We start from the raw sequence: 22,161 nt of genomic DNA on the forward strand, positions 1-22,161 counted from the left end.
GTTCCATATCCTGGGTGCATTGCCTGCAAAGCATTTACTTAAAGTTTTGCGTTTCCGCGATTTCAACGGAATGAGAAGAAGCGTGTTGGAGCTTCTGAGGGTCCTGGACTGGCCAGCCCTTTTGAGTTTCGCAGCCAAGTATTCCGGTTTGCCTGTGTGGAGGGATTTGTGTGTAAGGCATGCTATTCGAAAGTTGGCTCGTTGTTCAATAGGGAGCCATTTCCGGTCCTTGAGCGCGGGGTAAATGTGTTCGAATTTCTTGGTTCCTGTGACCATTCTAGCCGCGGCATTGAGGGTGGTTTTCAAGGGGCCTAGGTGTGATTTGGCTGAGCCGGTCAGGGCTGCGATTCCATAGTCAATTCTGGAGAGCACCAGTGCTTGAGTGGCCTGTTGAAGGTCCTTGGGAGGCAGGAATGGTTTGATTTTGTCGAGAGGTTTCCGTTTGAGGAAAGCGCTTTTGGCGGAGTTTGCGATGTGTTTTTTCATGTTTAGTTTGGGGTCTAAGGTGATACCTAGGGATTTGACTGAGTCTTTTGGCTTGAGGGTGCCATTGAGGGCGTCGATGGCTTTAAGCCATTCTTCGATTTGGGGGTTTTCGTCTCTGTTGGAGATGAGTAGAACTTCAGTTTTTTCTTGATTAAGCTTTAAGTGGTTTTGTGAGAGCCATTGTTGAACGTCTTTGAGCGTGTCGTTAAGTTTGAGAATGTCATCCATACAGGTGGTTTCCAGATAGAGTTGTGTGTCATCAGCGTAGAGGTGGAAGGGGATGTTGGAATTCCTGAGTATTGTGGTAAGGGGTTCCATGTATATATTGAAAAGTTGTGGGAAGAGAACTGACCCTTGTGGGACTCCTCTGCTGACGGGTAGGGGGTCGGATTAAAAGTTTTTGATTTTTACTCTTTGGGAGCGATTGAGTAGAAAGGAGGAGAACCAGTTCAGAACCGTCAATTCCAAGCCTGCTCTTTCTTGAAGGACTTTTAGGAGCAGCGTGTGGTCGACAGTATCGAATGCGGCCGAAAGGTCAAGGAGAATGAGAAGGCAGCATTGGTCAAAGTCAAGTGATTTGTGTAGATCGTCTATGACGTTTAGGATGGCAGTTTCAGTGCTGCATCCTTTTCTGAAAACCGATTGGTGAGGGTCAAGGAGCTTGATGTTCTCTAAGTGTTGGGTTAGCTGTGGGAGAACACATTTTTCTAGTGTTTTGGATAACAGAGGGAGGTTTGACATGGGTCTAATGTTGTTCATGTCTTCAGTGTCTAACCCTGTTTTTTTTAGTAGCGGCGTGACTTGGCCGACCTTGAGGCAGTCTGGGATAATTCCCGAGCTCAGCGAGCTGTTGATGATTTTGCACCAAATTGGGGCTAGAGTGTGTTTCAAGACTTTGGTCAGGTTTATAGGAAGCTGATCCAGGAAGTGGGATGACGGTTTGGCGTTGGAGATCAGGGTGACGATCTCTGTTTCCTGAATCGGCGTGAAGACGGACCGGTGGGTGGGATCAATATGGTGCTGTCAGACAGTTCTGGCGTATCGGACTTTCTGGGAAAAGAAGGGTTTGTGCTGAGAGAGAGGTCAATCTTGATGATTTTTTTGTTAAAAAATTTGGCGAAGTTGTCGCATTGTTTTTTAGAGGACACTGAAACGGAATTGATAGGTTTGGATGTTTGACTCCTGATGATGTTAAAGAGCTCTTTGGGGCGGTTTTTTGCGTTTTCTAGAGCGGAGCAGAAGAAGGAAGATTTTTTGTCCTTGATGAGATTGTTGTAGTTTCTGCGTGCCGTCATGAGTTGTTCGCGGTGAAGGGAGGATGGATTGGACCTCCAGATTCTTTCAAGGGCTCTGAGAAGTCTTCTTTCGTCATTAATGTCCGTGGTGAACCACGATCTCGATGGAATGTTTCTGGGTTTTTTTAGTTTCAAGGGAGCTAGGCGGTCGAGGGTGGTCGTCATGTTGGAGTGGTAGAGAGAGGTGAGGTCAGTGGTTGAGAGGTGCTCCGTTGAGTTCGGGAGGAGAGTGCTTAGTTCATCTTCTAGGATGGTCTGTGGGACTTGGGCAATATTCCTTATCCATTTGGGGGGAGCTTGTTTTATGTGTCGAGTTGGCGCTGGTGGGTTGATGCGGAAAATAATTAAGTGGTGGTCTGACCAGTCTACTGGAATGATGTAGTCGATGGTGATTGTGAAATTGTCCGCAATGATTGCCTCGAGTATCGCTCCTCTGTAGTGAGTTTCTTCACCCAAAGTCTGAAAGTCCTGCTGGAGTGTTTGCCTAGTACCTAGAAGTCTTACTGCCTGGCCATGCAGAAGGATAGACAGTCCAGATAGAGGCTAACAGTGTTCCTGACATAAGGGACACCCAGAGTAAAAAGACTGCTTCAGATAGAAAAGCCAGGAGTGACCCATGCTGGGAGTGGGTCTACAGTTCGTTCTCTGCAGTTCCCACTGAGAACAGCAACCAAAAGACACCACACTCACCATTACTCGCACAGCAGATGCAATGCTTATGACCTCACTCTCAATGTAAATAGATGCAACTACACATGTAGTAAATCATGCTGTGTCATTCCTCTCATCACCTTAATAGATACATCTATAAATGTAGAATCCTTAATTGGTTTATTTTGTGTTCTTGTTTAATTGCATTTTGCTTTTCGGTGATGTTATTCATAGTTACATTTTTGTGTTGTCATCAAGCTTTGCATTTGGTTTGCGAGTTATGGTTTGAAAGGCTGTTGCACAGTTATAGATTGTGCTCCTAAACATAGCTTGCATGTTTAAGTGGATTTTCAGTTTGAATTGGTTACCATAGGTGCACTCTAACCATGATTTTCAAACGGGATTCATGCGTTTTTTTTAAACATATGTTGAGGCTTTATCACCCAAACTAATCATAACTTCACTCAAAACTTTGTTGTTTTCAGTGAATGTTTGGTTTTTTTCATCGTATACCACTTCCAAGAATTCCCTGTGCCCGACCACCTGCAGGTTACCAAGGCCCGCCTAACCTTGTAAGGGGAGAGAGAGAAACCCCTGTAGGTGGTTACGGTATACACTCAAAATATATAATTTTTAATATCGATTTGCATTAATATCGATTAAGAAATATAGAATGGACACAATATCGACTGGACAGAATATAGACTACAAAAATATCGAATAGGATAGCATTAATATCGATTCAAAAATATAGAATGGACATAATATCGAATGGACACAATATAGACAACAAAAATATAGAATGGACAGAATATAGACTACAAAAATATAGAATGGACAGAATATAGACTACAAAAATATCGAATTTGAGGTAAGTAAGTTAATATCAATTTTTAAAGTGTTTTTTATGTTAGTATATGTTTGAAAAGTCTATATTTATTTTATTATTTATATTAATTAATTATTTTTATGGTATATAATTTTTGCGTAATATAATTCTGTAGCGGGTTGTGGGTTTATGAGGGAATAGGGTGGGAAGTAATTTAATTATAATTAATTAAATATGTTAATTTATTTATTGGTATTTATTTTGAATTATTTCTTAATTAATTAGTGATTGTTAATTAATCAGAATATAATTGGAAATTCATTTTAATTAATTGATTAATTGATAATTATGTTAATTTTAGTAATTTATTTTCTGTAGCGGGTTGTGTGTTTATAGGGGAATAGGGTGGGAAGTAATTTAATTGTAAGTAATTCAATTTTTAAATTCTTTTTTTTAATCTAATTTTTAATTATTTTTAATTGTTAATTAATTTATTGTTAATTGGTAAATAATTTGTATTAGTAGGTAATTATTTTTAATAATTATTTTTTATTTGTATTTTTAATTGATTAATATATTATATAAAAGTGTTAATTGTTTTAATTAATTTGTAATTTGTATTAATATTTATTTTATTTTTATTTATATATGAAATATTTACTTTCCCTACTGTTGCACTCACTGGAGTGGGAATAGTAATTTTTACCCTCCTGCTATCCAACGCTTTCCCTACTGTTTCACTTACTGTAGTGGGAATAGTAATTTTTACCCCTACGCTATCCAACACTTTCCCTACTGTTGCACTCTTTGGAGTAGGAATAGTAATTTTTACCCCTACGCTATCCAACGCTTTCCCTACTGTTGCACTCACTGGAGTGGGAATAGTAATTTTTACCCGTACGCTATCCTACGCTTTCCCTACTGTTGCACTCTCTGGAGTGGGAATACTAGTTTTTCCCTCTACGCTATCCAACGCTTTCCCTACTGTTGCACTCTCTGGAGTGGGAATAGTAATTTTTACCTTTCCGGTATCCAATGCTTTCCCTACTGTTGCACTCACTGGAGTGGGAATAGTAAATGTTATGCCTACGCTATCCAATGTTTTCCCTACTGTTGCACTCTCTGGATTGGGAATAGTAATTTTTACCCCGACGCTATCCAACGCTTTCCTTACTGTTGCACTCACTGGAGTGGGAATAGTGATGTTTACCCCTACGCTATCCAACGCTTTCCCTACTTTTGCACTTACTGTAGTGGGAATAGTAATTTTAACCCCTATGCTATCCAACACTTTCCCTACTGTTGCACTCACTGGAGTGGGAATAGTGATGTTTACCCCTACGCTATCCAACGCTTTCCTTACTGTTGCACTCACTGGAGTGGGAATAGTAATTTTTACCCCTACGCTATCCAACGCTTTCCTTACTGTTGCACTCTCTGGAGTGGGAATAGTAATTTTTACCCCTACGCTATCCAACGCTTTCCCTACTGTTGCACTCTCTGGAGTGGGAATAGTAATTTTTACCTCTACGCTATCCAACGCTTTCCCTACTGTTGCACTCTTTGGAGTGGGAATAGTAATTTTTACCTTCCCGGTATCCAATGCTTTCCATACTGTTGCACTCACTGGAGTGGGAATAGTAAATGTTATGCCTACGCTATCTAGCGTTTTCCCTACTGTTGCACTCACTGGAGTTTGAAAAGTAATTTTTACCCTTACGCTATCCAATGCTTTCCCTACTGTTGCACTTTCTGGAGTGGGAATAGTAATTTTGACCCTCCCGCTATCCAACGCTTTCCCTACTGTTGCACTCACTGGAGAGGGAATAGTAATTTTTACCCCTACGCTATCCAACGCTTTCCCTACTGTTGCACCCACTGGAGTGGGAATAGTAATTTTTACCCCTACGCTATCCAACGCTTTCTCTACTGTTGCACTCTCTGGAGTGGGAATAGTAATTTTTACCCCTATGCCATCCAACGTTTTTCTTACTGTTGCACTCACTGGAGTGGGAATAGTAATTTTTACCCCTACGCTATCCAACGCTTTCCTTACTGTTGTACTCACTGGAGTGGGAATAGTAATTTTTACCCCTACGCTATCCAACGCTTTCCCTACTGTTGCAGTCTCTGGAGTGGAAATAGTAATTTTTACCCTCCCGCTATCCAACGCTTTCCCTACTGTTGCACTCACTGGAGTGGGAATAGTAATTTTTACTGCTATGCTTTCCAATGTTTTTTCTACTGTTGCACTCACTGGAGTGGTAATAGTTAATTTAACCCTCTCGCTATCCTATGGTAAATATAATGCATATTTTTTATTAATACTATGTTTATATATATATATATATATTCACTGAAAAAACCATAGGTTATAGACCATATATAGTTAGGAATTAGCATTTACAAAACCTTATTTTACTCACACAAAACCATTGAAATTCCATATATAGTTAGTTGTACTAACTATATATCGCGCACCCGCAATCCACTGCTGATCATGTCACATATTACATCATTCATGACATGGTCAGTGACATCACTGATGACATCACTGATGACATCTCAAATGACATCACTGATGACATCACTGATGACATCTCAAATGACATAACTGATGACATCACTGATGACTACATCCAGTGACTGTATGTTTCTGTAAAGTTAAAATATGTCTTACATATTGAAGAATGAGTGGATTTATAAGTGTCTGGATGAAGGATTTAGTAGGTGCATGACTGACTGTATGAGTGAGTGATTAAATGTGTCTCACTGAGTGCATGGGTTAGTGACTAAACTGTCTTAATTTGTGCATCATTATGTCTGTTGTTCTGTAAACTGCTGCATGTGTTAATCATTAGCTATATGATTAACTATATGGGTTATTGATTGGTTGCCCAAGTATTTGTATGGGAGACTGAGAGTGTGTATGGGTGGCTGGGAGGTGTATGACTCTCTGCATAGATGTGTGAGCAGTTGATTCACTAGGTGTATGGGTTCAAAAGTGCATGTGGAAACATCTGTATGGGCGGTTGACTGTGTGCATGAGTGTATTGGTGAGTGAATGGATATCTCAGTGCTACATGTCAAAGTAAGTACATATGTACAACACAGTACATGTGAGAGTTGACATATATAAATAACTATGCATAAGAGCCAGTGAATGTGTGAGTGGCTGTATGGATCATTGTGAACTTGTATCAGGGATTGTATAAGAGAGTAAATATGTGTTAGTATATGTTTCAATAAGTAAGGTGTGTATAACTGTATAGTTGAGGAAATTGAGGTGTGATTGATTCTTTGCATGACTGACTAGGTGTGTGAGTAACTCCATGGATGAGTGACAGTCTGTGAGTGTCTGTTTACACTGAGTGTATCTAAGTTTTTATTAGAGTCTGAAGAGATTCATCGTATTATCACATGAATAATGTCATCAGTGATCTCATCAGTGATGTCTTTTGAGATGTGATCAGTGATGTCATCAGTGATGTCATCGGTGATGTCATTTGAGATGTCATCAATGATGGCATCAGTGATGTCATCAGTGATATCATCAATGATGTCATTTGAGATGTCATCAGTGATGTCATCAGTGATGTCATTTGAGATGTCATCAGTGATGTCATCAGTGATGTCATTTGAGATGTCATCAGTGATGTCATCAGTGATGTCACTGACCATGTCATGAATGATGTAATATGTGACATGATCAGCAGTGGATTGCGGGTGCGCGATATATAGTTAGTACAACTAACTATATATGGAATTTCAATGGTTTTGTGTGAGTAAAATAAGGTTTTGTAAATGCTAATTCCTAACTATATATGGTCTATAACCTATGGTTTTTTCAGTGAATTTCAATGGTTTTTTAATAGCAAATATCAAAAGCTTTAAAATGTATTCTTCTTTAAATCGAAAAATATATTTTATATGTTTTTAATACAATTTTTTATTTTTTTTTGTTTCGCTCCCGGTCCGCGAACCGGTTAGCTTCCCGTTAGCTCAATTTGGTGCCGCGACCCGGTCCGCAAACCGGTAAACGTTCCGTTTCCGCAACTGCCGCGTTAGAAAACAACATCGTGACGCGTCGCGTCAGCGCGACGTATCGCGTTGTCGCGTGAAACGTCATATGACGCGCCGCGTTAGCGTACCCAGAAGTGAACCGGTACGCGAACGAGGCGCGAAGCGCAGCTTCCCGGAAGCGATCCGGGACGCGGCGCAAAGCGCGTAACGTAAACACAACAGGTCATGTGACTTGTTAATAACACTTTTAATTGGTTCATTTCACTTTTGGTTTCCTAATGATGTAAGACTAGGTCATGTGACCTAAAAGTAACACTTTTCATTGGTTTAGAACTATTGTTTTTCCCAAATGATGAAAACCCCTCCTTCTTTCCTCACTCTGACTTTCATCTTTGTGAGAGGAAGACCTTTTGTGATCACTGAGCAATGGCTTCATTAGTAGCTTCAGCAGGTGCTTCCCCACCACCTCCACCACCTCCAAGGAAGAGAGGACCACCTGCTGAAGTTATCATTCAGCAAGAAGAGGAAGAAGAGGAAGAAGAGGAAGAGCAGGAAGAGAGGCAGTTTTTGCGTGAGGAGCCCAGGAGGTCTCATTTGAAAGAAAACTTTATTTGGCAATTTTTTAAATATCCCCGGGGCCAAAAAAAAGTCAATGCCCGGTACGTAACTTGCCTGTTATGTAAGAAGGATTTGTCCAGAGGGACAGATAAGAAGTACAGTTACGGCAATTATACAATGCATCGCCATATGGAGAGGTGGCACCCTATCAACTACAGTGCTGCGCAGTTACGTGACCAGCAAGATAATCCCCCTTCTGTGGCCAGAAGATCAGTTGTACAGGAAGTGACGGGACCAGAGGCGAGGGAGATGGTCCCAAATATACAGATGAGGTTCGGGGAAGTGAAACAAGTGTGCGTGCGTTGTAATCAGTTCATTTGCTACAGAGAAAGTAGCATCAATCTAATCAACAGAGCTATCGACAATCATGATTGTCCGAAACGCCCCAGACAATAAATTCTTTTTTTTTTGTTGCTCCTGTTGAGCCCTTTACAATGAATCGTTTTCGTTTTCCCCCCCCAAAAAAACCCAAAAAAAATATAAAACCGTTCAAAAAATACAAAAAAAGTTAAAAAATGTTCAGAAAAATAATAAAAAAATATAAGACAACAAAAATATTTTTTAAAAAACTTCTTTTCAGAACTACCTCCCCTTTATAAAAAAATTGGTAAAATGTTTAGCACTCTGCCAACCTCTATTTTTTAAGTTCGCGTCCCGGTTCGCTCGCCGGTACGCGAACCGGGAGCGAACCAAAAAAAAAAAAAAAGAAGAGTAAGTATGAGGGAAGGAAACAGAGAGTAATGTTAAAAGAAAGACAGCTATAGAGACTAAACCAAAGATACTGTTTAATAGATCTATTTACCGAAGAAAAGATGGAAGAGGGTATAATTGTGAAAAACAAAATAGATAAGGAAGTGAAAGAAAAAAAGGAGAGTAGAAGAATAACAAACAAGAGTTTCTTAGAGAATGTGACTGAATGATCAAATTAAGATTAAAACATTGGAATAACAGAGAGAAAAAACAGAATGCAGAAAAGAAGAAGTAACAGAAAAGGAATGATTGAAACAGCAAAGAAATGTAAATAACATAGGGGCATATTATCAACATAGGCGATATAAGTTTCGCTGCTTTTATCGGCAGAAATCTGCCACTAAAGCCGCTTTTGCAGCAGAAAACTGCCGCTAAAGCCACTTTTGCGGCAGTTTTCTGCCGATAAAAGCAGCGATAATTTTATCACCTGTGTTGATAATATGCCCCTTAGTGTGTTTGAACTACAGGGAGAAAGCATAATGAACAAGTAGTGAAAGAGTGATGAGTCAGAGATAGTGAGAGTAATAGAGACGGAGTGAGTGAACAGGAGTGAGGAACTATGAGAAGAGAGGGACTGAGAAAAAGAGTGGAAGGAGTAGAGTAATTAAGTAATAGAGAAAGGAATGAGGGAAGTAGCAAAGGCAGGAAAGTGAGGGTTAAAGAAATGAAGCAGTGGAACTAATAGAAGTTAAATGTGATAGAAATGTAACGAAAAGAGTACAAAACATTTACCTTATAATTGTCGTTAACTTAGTCACTTGTTATTTTTATACTTTCAATCTGTGAAAGACAGAACAAACATTTGAAAAATATTAAAACATGTATTTAAAAATTAGAAAAGACAAGGGAAAAGATTGAAGGAAAAACAGTTTTTCAACAACTTTGACACTTACAGAAGCCTCTGCTTCTCCAGGCCACTTACACAGTCCTAAAAATATACATTTTAAACGAACAGTATCTTGATGCAGATGAAGTGAGGCCTATCTTGCAACATGGTGCATCTTTTGCACTGCTACTGTCTCACAAAAGTGATGCAACGGCAGCGCAAAAGAGGCGCACAGCCATCATAAAACTGTCCCTAACATTTTAAATGATTGGTTCAGGATGACGATAAGGTGTGGCCTATCCAGAGGTTTGTTTGAGGTGAGGCCTACTCAGGGTTGCAGATGAAATTTAGAGTTGTTGAAGAGTACAGAGGAGATAATACATTTGCAGGCCTACCAATGAAGTGAGTCATGTCCACTGCACTCTTGAACAAAGGCCAAACCTCCTCTGTTTCCCTGGACAGACCTAAACTTGATCTGCACAATGTGATTCGTAATGTTAGGAAACACAGGTGATGTAATTGAAAAACGTGCAATTTCTTTTGCTCATTTCACAATCACATCACTTGTGTTTCCTTTGCTTAGGTATCTCATTGTGCAGATGTAGTCCAGCATATGAAAGAGTACGCAGAAGTGCAGCACTGCATGCAACAACTTTGACACTTACTGAAGCCTCAGCTTCTGCAGGCCCCTACACAGTCTTAATTATATACATTTTAAACTGACGGTATCTTGCTGGAGATGAACTGAGGCCTATCTTGCAACATGGTGCATCTTTTACACTGGTGCTACGTCACAAAAGTGACGGAACAGCGGCGCAAAAGAGGCGCACGGCCATCATAAATCTGCACTTAACATTTTAAATGATTGTTTCTAGATGCTGATAAGGTGTGGCCTATCCAGAGATTTGTTTCAGGTAAGTCCTACTCAGGGTTGCAGATGAAATTTAGGCTTGTTGAAGAGTACAGAGGAGATAATACATGTGCAGGCCTACCAACGAAGTGAGTCATGTCCACTGCACTCTTGAACAAATGTCAGACCTCCTCTGTCTCCTGGAACAGGCCTAAACCTCATCTACACTTTGTGATGTGTAATGTTAAGAAACACAGGTAATTTAATTGAAAAACGTGCAATTTTTTTTGCTCATTCCACAATCACATCACCTGTGTTTCCTTTGCTTAGGTATCTCATTGTGCAGATGTAGTCTATCATATGAAAGACTACGTAGAATGTGAGCACTGTATGCAACAACTTTGACACTTACAGAAGCCTCAGCTTCTCCATGCCTACTACACAGTTCTAAATGTATATCATAAATACAAAAAGTACAGAATTAATTATACATGTTAAATGGTTTATTTTTGCTGTTCTCCGAATTTATCAAATTTCACTAAAAACAGTGACTTGAAGGTATTCATCATATAACAGCGGGGGAAAAAAAACACAATCAAAATGATTGTGTTTAAAAAATCCACATAACATAACCAATCAGAAATCAGAACTCCTCAAAAGTAACTTACTTTCCATAACGTCGAAGGATGTCCTATGAACAGCCTACACTCTGTTGTGCTGTTATTATTTTCAGCCTGCCACTTTCTGAAAGAAAAGCTCCATCGTTTTGAAAAATATGTTACATACAATAAATGACTTCTCGCTCTCTACCACACGTTTCCACAAGGCCAAATCGTGTAAGAGCCATTTATAACTCTTGGAATTCTTCTAAGCAAATCCCGTCATTTTGTATTTCCGCAACTTTCAGAAAGAAAACGTTCAAGATCACTTTCACAATCCTGGACTAGTAATATCTTACCCTTCTTGCTCACTCATGTTCTACATTTCCTATGACACTGATACTGCTTACTATGAAGCAGACTTACACTACCTCTATGACTACTACAATTATTTAATTCTCTACATCACTTTTAATCACAAAGCAATTTAAAAGAGTAGATAAAATTATATCAACCCCTAGAATCATTATAGGCCAGTTACCTACCCTAAATTCTCTTTTCTGAAAACAGAAAGTAAGAATATTTTTAAGTAAAAAGGCAACATTGTATCGTAGTCAAATGGGAATAATTTCCGAAACAGCAGCTTTTTTTACATTTTCAATAAGCTGTGTAATAAGCGGATCTTGTCAAAGGACCATCATGTCATATAATAGCTGCAGTTACAAATGTTCTTCCTAAAATCAACGACTGTGTAGCCACAACATTTGTAATTAAAGTTGAAGACTTACTTTCATCAGGTTTATATAGTTGGAATTTTAAAATGACATTATAACCAAAAGTTTGGACAAATAATCTAGACAGCATTGCAGACTTACATTACCTCTACTCCATGTTTTGATTGGCTGCTTGAATTAGCTTATTAAAAGAAACTCATTTAAAGTGCAGTTATTTTTCCATGACGTCAAGTGTTATGGTAAGAACACCGTTTGCTTTGGGAAATACTCTGCTGTCCTTTAACTAATCCGTGCCCACCACTTTCTGTAAGAAAACCTTCTTTTTTTCCAGGAACTATTTAAAACTCAAAAATAACTTTTGACTCTGTACTACACTTATCCTCAAGGCCAAATTGTGTAGGAGCCATTAGAACCTCTTGAAATTCCTCAGAGCAAATCCCGAGATTCCTTCCCTAAAATTTTGGTTTTAAAAACACCAGGTAAGAATTTTTAAGGTCAAAAGGCAATTTTTTTTTGAAAGTTAAAACAGAATCATTGCAGAATGACCAGCCATTTCTAGACTTTAAATAAGCTGTGTAATGTCCTGATGTTATTGAAGGACCGTCATGATATATAATTGCTGCAGTTACAAAAGTCCTTCCTGATATTGACAACTGCGAAGCCACAAAATGTTTAATTAAAGTTGTCAATTTTGTTCCATCAGGCCTACATCGTTGGAACATTAAAATGACATACTGGCCATATGTTCGTATAAATAATGTTGACAACATTTCAGATTTACATTGGCTACACTCCATGTTGTGATCAGCTGCTTTTACTAGCTTATTAAAGGACACTGATTTACTGTCTGGCAAAGTTAAATATATAAATTTTTCTGAGTCTACACTAGTAGTACTTGATACCCTACAGTTCTCGCAGTCATGCTGCCATTGATAAGAAAGCCCAAACAGGTGATCTACATCTACACCTTCATCATGCAATACATCAAGCATATACATTAAAAACTCCTGACAATCTTGCTGAATATTTTGAGAGAATTGTGTTTGACCTGAACATCTGTCTAACAGATTTCGAATTTCAGACACACTTTCTATTTTTGTTCTATCAGTGCTACATTTCTCTAACACAGAATTCAACAAACTGCAAAATCTTTGATCCGAATTGACCACAATCTCTTCTTTTACATTTTCTAGAGAAAACAAAACATTAACCACTACATTAGCATAGCAGTTGACACCAGAACTATTTTCAAATTGAAAACCAACAACATCTTCAACAGAATCCATTTTCTTTCTGCTTATAATTTCGGGTTCATCGACTTTTCGTCTTTTTGCTATAACCTCCCTACTATTGGTCACATTTCTTCGTTTCCGGCCTACCACACGTTTCTCAAACAAAGGATATTGAGGCAAATGTGGCACATACTCTCTTCTTAACCTATTGTATTCCTTAACACAATCTAGATCCGCACAAATGTTTGTGACATCACACTCAATCAAGTACAATCCCGATAAAGTTCTAACTCGTGACAATGCCACATATGCCATACCCTCCTTGAACACAGAACTGCCAATACTCACCAATGCACTGTCTACACTTAAACCTTGCGATTTATGGATTGTCACCGCATATGCCAAGCAAACAGGAAACTGCTTACGGCGAACATATAAGTCTTTTACAAGCAAAAACCTAGCAGAGCAACAACCAATTAGCTGTACTTCCTCAATGCCATCAAATTTAATTTTTAAAAATTCAATTCCATCCCTATTTCTGTATTTCACAAAATCAACAACATTACCCATTGATCCATTTACCAGACCTCTTTCAACATGTAAATTCCTTCTTAAAATTATACGGCAATTTAAGCACACATTCAGAGTCTTTTCAAAACCTGCAGTTTTAGATATAGTCTTCTCTAATGAATCCAATTTTGATTTCAAATTCTCAGACAAAATAATTGTTGATCCCATATGCTCTACTCTGTCAATAGCTTCCAGTTTCACAATCTCTTGGTTTTCTAAATGCAACATTTTGTTGTTGAAGATGGCACATTCTGCAAGAGTTGGCATCAAACATATTCCAGATTTCTTCTCAGTAATTTTCTGAAAAATATTCTCAGGCACAATGTCTTGTTCTGGATACAAATTTGACAGTAATCGTGCATGTAAAGCTTCTTTCCCATGCTCGGTCACTTTTCCGATTCTAACATCTTGTAGAATATTCTTGTAATCTTCATCCTTCGCCTGACGCATATTTTCACGCAGTTCAGCATAATTGAAGTTTAACCATATATTAACGTTGCCAATGCTCCCTAGGCACTTCCTGGTATCTTCATGCGTGAGCATTTTGAACACAGGTTGTCCTTTTACTGGTGTCAGCTGCAGAAGATCACCGAAAACAATGATGTGTTTGCCACCAAATAACACATCATACTCTGTTTTGAGAACTTCTTGCATTCTCAAATGCACAAAGGCAAGCATGAGATTGGAAACCATGCTTACTTCGTCAATGATAAGAAGTTTCATTTTCTTCAAGACTCTTGAAACTTCACAACAAGCATCTCCAGATAACTTGTGGTATTGTAATTTGTTATCATGCTCCACTGGCAGCATCAGTAGACGATGCAAAGTAATACCTTTAATGTTATGTGCTGCCAGTCCAGTTGGAGCAGTGACAACACAAGACAGCGATGACTCAGTCCTTTTCTGCAAATAACATGAAATTGCTTTAATGAGGAAACTTTTTCCAGTTCCCGCTTCTCCACTCACGTACAGTCGGACAGGCTTCAACGACGTACATGAGCACTCTTTCTTCTCATGACTTAATCCATGATCAATTTGGTTGGTAACTTCGTCATATATTTTCCTCTGCTCAACGTTGAGTTGTCTTTCCAAGTCTTCTAAGTTAACCGCATCCTCCTGAGCATGTGCCATGGCTCTTTCCACTTCAATCATGGCAGTGGCAGCTTCATTTTCAATAACTGGTCCTCCTAGTGGATCCTGACTCAATGAAACAGAACTCTGACTGTCCTGAGAACTGTCTCTAGCAATCTCGGCTGCAATCGTTGCTTCCTGCTCGATTTCCGCATTCAACATTTCTAGATATTTGAGAAAAACAGGACATTCTATGGTCTCCTTGGCGGCATTGAAAGAGTCTTCGTAACAGAGGAAATCTCCAAGCAGTTCCTCTTCTGCACGCCAAGGCTTGAAAAGTTGCAAAAGTGCTAAATAGAAAAACTCTTTTTTTTCAGGAGATTCGCCACTCAATTTTCGATGGTTTACCAAGTGGCATTTTCTTTGCTTGACGAGACATCCCTCTCTTCCAATTACAGCATACACTCCTTTATCAATATCTTCTTTGATGTTCCTCTTGAATATGTAATTTTGTAGAACCTCATACAGACAAACATTCTGGAGGTGACTGCTTCTATTTGGATAATATGTATCCAACATGTTGGTCTTCAAAATATCGGTACTGTTTGGCTCCTTTTCCGCCAAATACTCAATTTCCCGCACAGGTTTCAGAACTCGATTACGCGTTGCAGCAAGACCAAGACTCGCCCAAACGATACTCCTGGATTTGGCATAGAGACTTGCTGAAGACAACCGGTCGTAACATTCGTAAGCTCCGATTTCTCGATGTGACAACATCTTCAGACTGAAACTGTACAACTTCTTACTGAGGCTCTTTTCATGGGAAATGTCCTCCAACATATCCTTCAATTCTGTCTTTTCTTTTTTGGTGATGTAAGATGTCACATACCGAGCCACAGCCATACAGTTATCAGCCACGAACTGTATATCCATGTTAGCATTCCACATGGACAAAATCACTGGGTTGTAGTCGTTGATGTACTTGGACTCTTCATTCCTTTTCAAATTGTATGTATTTTTAGGTGATTTCTTCATCACATTATGTCGCAGCTAAGACATCAAACTGTTCACTCTTCCTTTAGAAATCACCGGTCGTGGAAAGGCGAAACGACATTTGGTGTAGAACTTGTCCTTGTTTCTGAATTTACGACGACAGTACTTTCCACAACGATGGCTTTGGAAGCGTAGAACTTGTTCTCTTAGGCTTTTGTCCTCCTTTGCGTTTGGAACAGCACATGTAGAATACTGTTCTATGAAACTCATCACTAAGTCTTCTGGATCTGTTCCAAATTTAGGTGCATCCTTGATCCACAGCAGCATATGTATATGAGGAGCACCTCTTGCTTGGTACTCCTTTCTCCAGAAGAAATCCAACACCTCTCCAAGAGGTGGATTTTTCTTGTTCATGATGAAAGACATCATAGCTTCAAATCTATGATTGAAGTACCTGCATACATTCACTGGATCCAAAGAGCACAGTTCTCCGGGTGTCTTGAATTTGATATTTTCAATGTTTCCATTTGCCTCTCGTAGAAATTCAAGCAAGTCTTCCCAGCCATACTCGGCACGGCTGAGAGTGAGGAACCATGTGGGAGTTCCTAAGTTCCTCAGCATACATTTTAAATCACCATGATGACGGTACCAGTACTCATTAGTACCACGCTGACACGCCATGAGATTAATCAGGTGAGAATCCAAAATACTGTCTTGCACATTGACTTTATCCATAAAGTCACTTGCCGAGATGTTTTGCATCTGTATACCACTTTTCAAGATGTGGTTCACTGCATATGACAGTCCAGACAGATCGCTTTCAAACAGGAGATGAAACAAATAGGGAATGCATTGTCGAAACCTAGGATCTTCTGCATACAATCGTAAAGTCCGGTATTCAGAAGCAGGAATTTGATGAGGTCGCTCATCATATCTTCCTCCTTGACCTGTTGGAAATAGCTGTGGGAAACACCGAGCTTCCAAACTTTCCTCCCAAACACTAATGGGACTCCCTTTGGCTTGTTTCATTTGAAACATCTCAATAGCATTCCCCATGACTTCCTTGGAATGCAAAGGATGAACACTATAATGTTCATATATTTCTTCACTTTTAGAGGGTTCTACTTTCTCAATTTGACCAGCACACAAATCGCTATCCTCTTCTTCACTTACTTCCTCTTCTGCAACATATACATTCTTATAGTACTTATTGTTTTTTTCAAATACAATGTTGCCTTTTTGACTTTCCTAACATCCACTAAATCTTGCCATATTTTCTTACTCTTTGTCGGAACCCCATTAACTAAGATAACCAGAGGTTCCTCTTCCACTTTTTCTACTCCAATTGTATTAATGCTTTTCTTCAAATCTAGAGGCAAATAAACAACTCTTCCCTTTAATCCTCTCTGTAAATCTGATGGAGGCAATTTCCCTGTCTTTGGCTCCATTCTTACAATAGCCTGAAAGGGATGGATACTTTGAATCAAAATAGATTCATAAGTATTTAAATCCTTCAATTCAGAAGGAATCTCAACCAATTCCAGATTATTATGAACCGCTCTAGCAGGCATCCGGTTTTGATTTAATTTGTTACAACAATAAGTACACACACGTTGATCCAATCCCAAATCAAAACAATTTTCTACCATCAAGTATGTTGCGAAATCCTTCCATTCACTATTATTTTGCCTTCCACTTTTCGCATATAAATCCACTAACTTAGTCTGAATCTTATAATAAGTGCGTCGACAACACACACAAGTGAAATTAGGCCTCTCACTTGATTTCACCTGAAACGTGACAATTTCCTTCTGAAAATTATCTGTACTGGAAACCTGTACACTATCTTCCACATTACCCTCTTCTTCTGGGTCAATTTCAACATTCTCCTCTTTACTTCCAAAGTAACAAAACTCAATTTCTTCACAAATATTCTTCACATCTATTTCAGAACCATGCAAAAGAGCAGCGCATAATTGTTTAAGCATAACTGCTGGACTCTTAGCATAATACAACATTCTAACTAATTTCCTCACTTTATTATGATGCACTGCTAGCATCCTGAAATGATGAAAAACACTCTGGCATACTCTCCTGGAAAGACAAGCCAGTGAATGACCATGCAAACCTGTCACTTCTCTCACTCTACAAGGATCTAATTCTTGCAACAACTTCATTTTCTGCTTCAAACTTTTCTTATTAAATGTCCGTACAAAATCACAAAGCAAATTGATGGAATCCTGTCGCACACTGCAAATACTACTACACTTCCAGGTGTATACAGGTCCCTTAGGACGTCTTCCTAAAACCTCATTACCTAACACCTCTTCCACCTCTGTTGTCACAAGTTTTTCTTTTTCAACTGGACAACCATCTTTCACCTCATAAGCTCGACCACTGGTGTCAACTGCATGCACCAAATCATTATCCTGGAAATACCTCTCCTCATTAAAAAATGCCTCACAACTTGAACTATGCATCCATTCTCCTGAAAAAACTTCACAAAAATTACTACGATTAACTGTTCTCTTCCATCTACTATTTGTTTTGAAATCATAAATTGCCTTGTTTAGCTTCCTAATTCTATTGATTATCAAAATAAATAACTTTCGCTTAATTTCAAATGCCTGATCAATAACTTTCTCAATTTTTTTTTCTCTTATAAAAAACCACTTTCTGCTGACCTTTCTTAATATTTTTTAACAAATTGCCAATTATCCTGTTGCGGAACATTCGTCTACGAATGTCCCTAAACTGATTTTTCCTTCTACTACCATGCACAGAGTTATCTCCTGCTCTAGCAGTAACATTTTTGATTGGCCTTTCCTTTCCGTTTAAATTGGCTCTCTTTTTCTGGACTAAAACATGTTCTGTAGTGATACTTTTTTTTCTGCAAATGTTTCTTAGGAATGATTTTGTTGTCTTACCCGGAGCTTTCTTGGTGACTTGACGAGTTTTTATTGTAGAGGACTGCTGCAACAATTTTTTAAGCTGCTGTCTTTGACGTTTTGTAGCCTTTCGGATTCTACCCTTAGACGGCATTCTCTAATTTCGAAATGATCTGCAGTTGAATCTGTGGTAAAATATAATAAAAAATGTTATTAACCACTATTACCAAACAGTAAATCAATAACAGTCGTCAAAAATTTAACACACTACTTGTCATTTTTACATAGAATAATTTTTAGTGCATTGGCAAATTTAGTAGTCACAAATAGTAGGAAAGAAATGGAATGCTTCTACATTTTACCTGTGCTGTTTTATATGTGAATCTGATCTAATTTTATGAGCATATTTAACTATTTTATGAAAGACACTACACATAACCTGTTTTTGAAGTTGTGTTGAATTTTAAATGAAACGGTTTACATTTTTACTTTTTATTTCCAGTAAATTTTAAAAATAAATGTTTATAGTTCCATAGGCTCAAGCAGGTCAGCTTCCCATCCTATGTCATACAATTCTGACAAATCGGCATCCTCATCATGTTCTTCATCATCCTCAGGATTTAAATCATCTAAGGGATCTACTTCCACTGACGTTTCAATGACAATTTCAACGATAAGATCTAGATCAACGGATTGCTCATTATCACTCATGGTTGATGTTGTCGTTATCTTTAAAGAAAGAGAACAACAATGAGATGTTGCAGAGTAAGGGACAAATCTCAGAGACTATAATAGTAAAATTGTTTAACAAGAGTAACATTTTGCAGCTATTATTTAGCCATGTCCAGCGATGCTGAGGAGGTGAGGCCTATGTCCAATTTTTCAATGAACAGGACTCATCTCTTCTTAACCTTGGATAAGCCTCACCGACTCTGTGTACCCTGCTCATACTTAAATGTAAAGGGGCAGATTTATGTTAACTCGCTCATCCCCGGGGATGCACCAGTTAACGTGCACCGCTGCTCTGCCACCCATGATGTGCCGCATTTACAATGTGGAGCACCAATGAGCAAAAACTGCACAGATGCGTCACGCATCTGTGCCGCAAAAGCAGCACATTGCAGGAATCACGTCGTAAGCGCGACATGTCTACTGCAATGCACAGGAGCAAGCCACACATTGCATGGTGCATCACTCCTTATGCCTGTTTCAAACAGGCGTAAGGATTTGATTCAGCAATGCTATAAAGCTGACTCAGTGAAATCTTCTAAATTTCACTGTGTTAGTTTTACAGGGCTTTCATGCAAATGAATGCCCACCCTGCAACAAAACGCCTATATGAAACCTGACGCAGGTTTCATGTGGCACAGGACTTTACAACATGACACATCTGCCTAGATGCATCAAGTTGTAAATATGTCGCAACATAGCGCATCTTTTGCGCAGCCGCTACGTCACAAAAGTGACGCACAGCGGCGCAAAAGAGGCACACGGCTATCATAAATCTGCCCCTAACATTTTAAATGATTGATTTAGGATGACGATAAGGTGTGGCCTATCCAGAGGTTTGTTTGAGGTGAGGCCTACTCAGCGTTGCAGATGAAATTTAGGCTTGTTGAAGAATACAGAGGAGATAATACATGTGCAGGCCTACCAATGAAGTGAGTCATGTCCACTTCACTCTTGAACAAAGGCCAGACCTCTTCTGTGTCTGTGGACAGGCCTAAACATCATCTGCACAATGTGATTCATAAAGTTAGGAAACACAGGTGATGTAATTGAAAAATGTGGAATTTATTTTCCTCATTTCACAATCACATCACCTGTGTTTCCTTTGCTTATGTCTCTCATTGTGCAGATGGCGTCTAGCATATCAAAGAGTACACAGAAGTTGAGCACTGTATACAATAATTTTGACATTTACAGAAGATTCAGCTTCTCCATGCCCCCTATACATTCCTAAATGTTTACAGTTTAAACGGACGGTATGTTGTTGGAGATGAAGTGAGGCCTGTCTTGCAACATGGTGCATCTTTTGCATCACTGCTGCATTGGTTTCATGTGGCACAGGACTTTACAGCATGACACATCTGCCTAGATGCATCAAGTTGTAAATATGTCGCAACATAGGAAATCTTTTGCACCGCCGCTGCGTCACAAAAGTGACGCACAGCTGCGCAAAAGAGGCACACACCTATCATAAATCTGTCCCTAACATTTTAAATGATTGATTCAGGATGACGATAAGGTGTGGCCTATCCAGAGGTTTGTTTGAGGTGAGGCCTACTCAGGGTTGCAGATGAAATTTAGGCTTGTTGAAGAATACAGAGGAGATAATACATGTGCAGGCATACCAATGAAGTGAGTCATGTCCACTTCACTCTTGAACAAAGGCCAGACCTCTTCTGTGTCCGTGGACAGGCCTAAAGCTCATCTGCACAATGTCATTCGTAAAGTTAGGAAACACAGGTGATGTAATTGAAAAATGTGGAGTTTCTTTTCCTCATTTCACAATCACATCACCTGTGTTTCCTTTGCTTAGGTATCTCATAGTGCAGATGGAGTCTAGCATATCAAAGAGTACACAGAAGTTGAGCACTGTATACAACAATTTTTACATTTACAGAAGATTCAGCTTCTTATCTTGTTGGAGATGAAGTGAGGCCTGTCTTGCAACATGGTGCATCTTTTGCATCACTGCTGCATCGGTTTCATGTGGCACGGGACTTTACAGCATGACACATCTGCCTAGATGCATCAAGTTGTAAATATGTCGCCACATAACAAATCTTTTGCACCGCCGCTGCGTCACAAAAGTGACGCACAGTGGCGCAAAAGAGGCATACACCTATCATAAATCTGTCCCTAACATTTTAAATGATTGATTCAGGATGACGATAAGGTGTGGCCTATCCAGAGGTTTGTTTAAGGTGAGGCCTACTCAGGGTTGCAGATGAAATTTACGCTTGTTGAAGAGTACAGAGGAGATAATACATGTGAAGGCCTACCAATGAAGTGAGTCATGTCCACTTCACTCTTGAACAAAGGCCAGACCTCTTCTGTGTCCGTGGACAGGCCTAAATCTTATCTGCACAATGTCATTCGTAAACTTAGGAAACACAGGTGATGTAATTGAAAAATGTGGAATTTCTTTTCCTCATTTCACAATCACATCACCTGTGTTTCCTTTGCTTACGTATCTCATTGTGCAGATGGAGTCTAGCATATCAAAGACTACGCAGAAGGTGAGCACTGTATGGAACATGGCTATCTAACTCAAAGAATCAAAATCTAAATTTGCCAAGCACACATGGGGGTGTATTTACAAGGACCTTCCACCACGGGGAAATGTCTTTAATTAAAATGGGAAAAATAACATCAAAGGGACTCAAATGCCTTTTAAATATACCCCAAGCAACCTATGAAACTTTAGCACTACATATCAAGAAACCTAATTGATTTCAAAAATCGTTTTTAAACACATCATCTAAATCAGTTATATACCTACATTCGAGGGGAAATGACTTAAAATGGCGTAAGACACATGAAAGCGTTTTTTTAAGGCCCTTGCACCATTTTTTGGTCACTTTTAACATGGCTATGTAACTCAAAGAATTAAAATCTAAATTTGCCAAGCACAGATGGGGGCATTTTTACAAGGACCTTGCAACACGGGGAAATTTCTTAAATTAAAATGGGAAAAATAACATCAGAGAGACTCAAATGCCTTATAAATATGCCCCAAG

The sequence above is a fragment of the Lissotriton helveticus genome, chromosome 8, assembly GCF_964261635.1.
Source record: "Lissotriton helveticus chromosome 8, aLisHel1.1, whole genome shotgun sequence".
Lineage (NCBI taxonomy): Eukaryota > Metazoa > Chordata > Amphibia > Caudata > Salamandridae > Lissotriton > Lissotriton helveticus.